The sequence below is a fragment of the Haliotis cracherodii genome, unplaced genomic scaffold (assembly GCF_022045235.1).
Source record: "Haliotis cracherodii isolate W230 unplaced genomic scaffold, xgHalCrac1.p SCAF_11, whole genome shotgun sequence".
In the NCBI taxonomy this organism is placed as follows: domain Eukaryota; kingdom Metazoa; phylum Mollusca; class Gastropoda; order Lepetellida; family Haliotidae; genus Haliotis; species Haliotis cracherodii.
The window spans coordinates 19,187,920-19,195,483 of NW_027266266.1; positions in this window are offsets into that span (position 1 = coordinate 19,187,920).

Consider the following 7,564-nt stretch of genomic DNA (forward strand, 5'->3'; position numbering starts at 1 on the left):
CGGGTGGTCCGCGACGAGTAGTACGATGGAAATGTGCGTGTCCTGTCTCGGCTAACAACGCGTTCTAGTGGCGGGTTCAATAGCGCATTATAGTATGTGCTGATGTGAGGTATACAGTGACTGTGAAAACGGTGACAGCAAATTTGTATGGATAAAACAATTGAGAGGTATTGTGACAATGAAGGGAATGCATTTGCTTTAAAAATAAAATGGAATACGTTACTTTATCTGCGCTTTTGTGTAGAAAGAGACAGACCAGTGACAATTCTAGGTTTGACAATGCTTGGGATTTATTTGTAATTCTTTCTCCATGTAATTTATGTCATAATCGGCCAGTTCTTGAGCCTGAGAATGTATCATTTGGCCATGCTTATGTGGCGGCCATAAAATCTCCAAGTCCCGTGATGGGATTCGAACCACGGACCTTCTGATCCGAGGTCGAACGCCTTGTCCACATGACCAAAGAGGTTAACCCCGTTAGCAAGCTGACAAGGTAAGGATGTCATCTGTGCGATGACTCCACGCCCTTCTATACTTACCTAGCTTTGACATGTTTATTCCTTTGTAAATTAACTTCTATCTAAACTACTATTAAAGAAGTCTGGTATCGACTTGTAACACCGACCTCTTAATAGTCTTATTGGCAACGCGTCTGTCCAAGGGAGCGAAGTCAATTTCATCGTGCACAACATGCGTTGACCTTGCAACCTGTAGCGAGTGAGTGAGTATGGTTTTAGGACGCTTTCAGCAATATTCCAACACTATCACGGCGGCAACACCAGTAATGGGCTTCACACATGTAATCCTGTCGGGAATCGAACCCGGATCTTCGGCGTGACGAGCGAACGCTTTAACCACAAGGCTACGCGACCGCCCCTAACGCTACAATAAAGAGAACATGTTGGTATGATACATCAAAGAGCAACGCATGACCACGTCGCAAGGTTTGGCTGTAGCCGAAAGACAAGTAATCAGGCGCCTGGCCTGATCCAGACAGACTGAGCGGAAGAGTACGGTGGCCCATACCCGCCACTGGTGAGGCTATATTTTCACTGTATGCCTGTATATTTTATCTGGCGGCCGCCAGATACTTCCACTGGTGAGATCATTTTTCACTGTATGCCTCTATATTTTATCTGGCTCAATCTACCAAAGCCCAATCTTACGAATACAATCCCCAACCTGTCGATTGCCATGGCACTGATCTGGAAGTAATTCTGGTCACACGTGGTATGCCAATTTGAAACGGAAAGTATCTGGCAAAATATAGAGGCATACAAGGAAAAAGGATCTCACCATTGGAAGTATCTGGCGGCCGCGAGATAAAATATAGAGGCATACAGTGAAAAATGATCTCACCAGTGGCGGGTATGGTTCACCGTAGAAGAGAGACAGGCCTAGGAAGGGGCAGACCTCCTGTCACCACCATCCAGGAAAACGCTACATACCTATTCTCCATCTGATGAGTCATATTATCACGGTGACGCCATCACCTGCGACAGCCATCCTGTCAGTTGCTGGACATTGTCCAGAAGACTACGTCGGTACAAATTCAGAGCTTTCACACAACTACGAAACACCCTGCTGACACCGGAAAAACAGATATCGATGGGCTCCACCACTTCAAATCATGACATGTTCACAGGAGAGAGCAGATTCCAGATTTTCCAAGCAGATGGAAAAAGTTGTTACCGGGGACAAGGAGAACGCACGTCACGTTGTTGCGTTCAAGATGTCGAACTGTTTGTCTGTCAATGCGGCATCTGTTGCCCTGTGAAAGCGGCATCTTTAGTCCTGTCTCTTGCCAAGTCAATGCTGTGACCAGGTCAAGAAAGATCGGGTGATTTTGGAAAGAAACATCATTGGATAGCGTTACCTTGACCAATTTCTCTACCCTGGTGTACTACCGTTCTTGCAAAAGAGCAGGACAGATCCTGTTTCAACAAGACAACACAAGACCCCATATAACATCCATCTTACCGAGGCAAGTGAGTTAACTGACTATAAAAGTCCAGTTTCCACCCTTGCCGAACTAGGCTGGAATTCCTGGGCTCGATCGTAGCGCCACCAGTGGCTATTACGTGTTATATCCCTTCTATGTCGCTCCTATGGACCAATCACATACCACCTCTCGTATCACTTGCATTCGCTTGAAACAAAATGGCGGCACCAAGTCAAGACGATCTGATCGATAATCAAGATCTATATTGTGGTAAAACGGGTCTTACCGCGTGACGTGCATAAAATCACGTGAGCACCTTGATTAAAAACATGAAAAGATCTGGAAAATATCTGTCGACAACGAGTTGGCGGTGCAAATGATTTTCAAATCCTGCAATCTAGCGAAATCTGCATGACAGTTTACGAACTGGATTTCGATTTCGTTGCGCTATTGTGATTGGACTATTATGCATAGACTCGTTAGTCCAGCCAAAATGTAACTCCATAATACAAGCCTAGTTCGGCAAGGGTGGAAACTGGACTTTTATAGTCAGTTAACTCACTTGCCTCGGGAAGATGTACAACATCTTGCCTTGGCCAGCACAGACATATCACCTATTGAACACTTGTAGGCTCACCTTGACCATTAAATTAGAGCACGACCAGGCCCCCCTTATACAAGGATCGGTTAGCACAGGCCCTCCGTAGAGAATGTTGTCGAGTCCCATTTCTTGTGATCAGAAGTCTCACATCTGCCGGTTATCGAGTTGAGGCGTGCATTGATGCCAGTGGCGGGCATACACAATATTGACTGAAAATTGTGACATATGAAGGATTAAGGGGAGTTTCAGGTGCTGATTCCAGTTTTGATGATTGATCGATGACTGAACAACAGACACCATCCTCAATCCTTATAACTGTGGACATAATACCTTCATTTTGTTCTCATTCACAGCATAACTTGTAATGATGTTGATGTTGACAATACAAGTACCTTCCTTGACATTGGTTGGTTGGTTGTTGTTTTTTTGTTTAACGCCGCGCTCAGCAATAGTCCAGCTATATGACGGCGGTCGGTAAATAATCGAGTCTGGACCAAACAATCCAGTGATTAATATCATGAGCATCAATCCACGCAATTGGGATTGATGACATGCATCAACCAAGTCAGCGAGCCTGACCACCCGATCCCGTTAGTCGCCTTTTACGACAAGCATAGTCACCTTTTATGGCAAGTCCTTGATATTGGTACTTTTATTCATGAATTTATTTTATTTGTATAGATATATGTTTAAGTTTTCAATGTTTTGGTCAGTGGACATTTAAAGACAGTCTACATCTGTTTCAGTCATTTGACGGCAGGACAAATGTACAGTAAACTATGTTTATAACGAACATGCTTATGACGAACTGACCGATATAACAAACTTATTTTTTAGTCCCGGCCATTTGTTGTATATATGCATATAACGAATTACGGTTATAGTGAGTGAGTGAGTATGGTTTTACGCCGCTTTTAGCAATATTCCAGCACTATCACGGCGGGGGACACCAGAAATGGGATTCACACATTGTACCCATGTCGGGAATCGAACCCGGGTCTTCTGCATGACGAACGAACGCTTTAACCACTAGGCTACCTGACTGCCCCAATTACGGTTATAACAAACTAAACTTAGTGGTCCCTTTGAGTTCATTATAACGGAAGTTTACTGTACTTACAGGTATAAATAACCTTGTCCAAAGACACAACATGACATGGCCTCTTGTGAGTGGGTGAGTTGGGTTTAACGTCGCTTTAAACAGTATTCCAGTCATATTACGGCGTGTCAGCTTAATGTGGGAGAAAGCCTGAAGTGATGCAGGTCTCAGACGTTTACCACTCCGGTGAAACCCACGAGCACAGGTGTGGTGCTGACAAACCTAGAAACATAATCGAGGCGAACCAGGATTTGAACCCAGAACCATAGGTTTCTGGCGAGCCTAAGGGACTGGGCCACCCATGCCCCCATATGGCCTCTTGAGAAGGAAAATTTGAAATGATAATTAATAAGTAAGTGTCAAGCATACTGTTAATCATGCTCATATCTCAATGTCAAAGATTATATCTTTGCTCAGGAATACTCTGTATTGATGTGGATGGCCATTTTAGTCCAGATTTAAAAGAAATTAGAATGAGATTTATTTTTCAAGCAGGATGCCGAGTTTTTATTTACACAAAATTATGACCTGTGTTGTTTTTTTCAAATGGTCTGCCCAAAGTATGAAGTCCCTGCAAGATGAAGCAGCTTCAGGCAAACAACGGTGACAGCTCAATAAATGTTTGATTATTGAATATACCGGGTACCCACATTTGTGAAATTGTTTTAAGTAATTCTCACTGATATAATAATGCTTCACGTACATTGGCCGGTTTATTTCAACTGTTTCTTTGTATTCATCATTCGTAAAGCATCCCATGGTAACATTTATGCCAATAACTGGAGATGATGTCATCCATTGTTCTTGACTGACAGTTTTATGCGACACTGTCCCTTTCAACAGGTTGATGCTGGTGTTACTACTTGTGGAAACCTAAATTTTCTTCGCCTTCTCAGAAAGGACCACAGGTCATATATAAAATAACACACAGGCAGAATGAAATTATATACTGTCAAATCATGAAAGTCAAAATTATGCAATTGCTTCACTTTGGACAGACAGTCTATAATTCGTTACTCATAGGCTCTTCTCTAAATGTATTTCATAAGAACAACATAAATACAGGTAATTTTTCAAATGTTATTTATTCATATGTCAGATAACCTTAATGAAGTATATTTGTTTTGTTTGTTTGTTGTCGCAGTCAGCAATATTCCAGCTACATGATGACGGTCTGAAAAAATCGAGTCTGGACCAGACAATCCAGTGATTGACATCATGAGCATCGATCAGTGCAATTGGGATAAAAAGACATGCATCAACCAAGTCAGCAAGCCTGACCACTCCATCCCATTAGTCGCCTCTTACGACAAGCATAGTCAAATATATGATACATATATGCATTCAACAAGTACAGAAAGATAGAGATCTTCCGTATACATCAATACTCACTTCATAAAAAAATATCAACATCACCACATTTCTACAAAATTGACTTTCATTGTTGGTACAGGTATTTTTGCAAAACAATAATTTTGAATAATGGATCTGCCGACCTTAAAAAATTACAATTTAACATGTAATCATAAAAACTAATTTAAATACCGCCAAAGATTGCACTGATAAGAGAGTTCAAGGTACTATCATATGACTCATTTTTTCCAACATTTTTTTCTTTTGATCTTACCAATCCAAATCAAACTTTTAGAGGATTCAAAATATCCAGTACAATGCATTTATTCGACTGACCTACCGATCAATCCATAAACCCCAAAATAAAATAAAACCCTGGAACATGATGAGGGCGAATCTGAGATTTGAACCTCCAATCATAGGTTTGTGTCAAAATGTTTCACCCTCGCTGACTGCAACCTGTGCCTACTGTGTATAAACATGGCAACATCTTTCTAGTAACATATTCAAGGGTAGAAATGTCTTTTAAAAAAAACAAACACTGAAACTCAGCTGGGGTACTATATAATTTGAGTATACTGTAATGTTATGTATCACAAAAACTTCCCTTGACATCACAAAATCCACATTATGACATGAAAATTCTCATCCCTGTATACTGGTATATTTAAAAAAACAAAACAACACTTTTAGAATGTTTGTAGTGTCATCAAAGAAATGAATCTCATTTGTAGCAGTGTCCTTATCAATCTTTTTGATAAAAATCAAGTTTATAAGGGGGTGCCAAGATTCAATTACTACAGCAGCAACCTCACGGATCCTCCTTTTCTAAAGCTGAAGGAGGCGGTCGGTTAGCCTAGTGGTTGAAGCGTTCGCTCGTCACGCCGAAGACGCGGGTTCCATGCCCGACATGGGTACAATGTGTGAAGCCCATTTCTGGTGTCCCCCACGGTGATAATGCTGGAATATTGCTAAAAGCGTCGTAAAACCAAACTCACTCACTCTACATAGCTCTCCTTAGAGCAATGAATTTAGAACTGACTTCGGTTTCTCCTGCTTCTTGATTTTTTTCAGTTGTTACTCAGATTCTAAAAGTAAAAATAAGAACAAAATACCAATCTATATTTAACAAAGCACATTTATAAGGAAGATGAAAGATCAGTTCTCGTGACGGATTGCTATGGGGTTTTTCCCAGTATGATACTGATATGATTTCCCTGAACCTGGGATGGCAGTCAGATACAGTATCTATAGGAATGATGTAACAGCGATTGGATTTTCGAAGGAATTTTAAAGCAATAGCCATCAAGCCCGAATTTTGACTCTCATCACACTTAAAAATTATTTACATTTTCTGTTGCTGTTATACCATATCCAAAGGAATTATCAACCAATAGTTTTCATTGTGTATAATTCTAAGAAGAATAATAGGTACTTTTATTACATCAAGAACTCTCTCTCTCTCTCTCTCTCTCTCTCTCTCTCTCTCTCTCTCATTGGTTATTAGGAAAGAAGTAAGGGGTCCTCTCTAAGACTGTTAAATTGCTGACAGTGAAGAGGATGTCTGTGGAAAGTCTATAGTGTGATGACAGCTAAAATACAGTATTTATCCCAAACTATCAAAAGGCACCAGTTCACCACTAGATCTATCTATGTGCCAAGTATGACGAAGAAATATGGTACAGTTTTCAAGATCTGCTCCGGAGACGAAATGTGACGGATGGACGGACGGCACCCATTCCTATATCCCCCTTGCACTTCGTGGCGGGGGATGATAAATCTATTTGAGAATAATAAGTAAATTACAACAGTACATGATCATATGAATATCACAAACACACCCAAATCTCATGATCTGCCATTATACTAACAATATGAAATTCTGAATTTTTACCAATGGTACCTGTATTGAGATGTTACAATAAATCAATTTTCAGTTATGTAAAGTTCTTAAAACATTCTTAGAGATTACATGAAAAGTATGTTGAAGATAGCATAAGTACTATACCAGTTGAAGAGATTTTGCAGAAATTTTGGGACAACTTTGGTCACAGAACAAAAGTGTTTGTCGGAAAATATATAAAAAAATGCTTTTCCAAATATCACAACAACCAGGCACCAAAAACCTGGTGATTGGACAAAAAACATCACGGTTTACTGTGGCATCAATGTGAGATCTGAACAGACACAAAACATTGAATTTGCTGCAATATCTGATAACATTCCAAAAGACTATTTTGTACTGCAGCAAACTAAAGACTCTATAACTGTTGGAAGGCAGACAGGATTATCCTGTAATGGGAACATGATGTTTACAAGTGAGATTTTCTACTGACGGGCATGTACATCTTTCCGTCAGTGGTACAGTAATAAATGACACTTTTGGGATTGTCTATACATTACGACTCAAAATCCCTTAACTCATTCTTTTCAACACTGAATATGACAAGATACTGTCAGTGCATATCTCCTAACAGAATATCAGATGAGAAAGAAAATATTGTTCTTCAGCAAAATTTTGAGAAGAAACCCATTGCATACTCTGCTAAGTGTTTGAAAGTTTTATCTT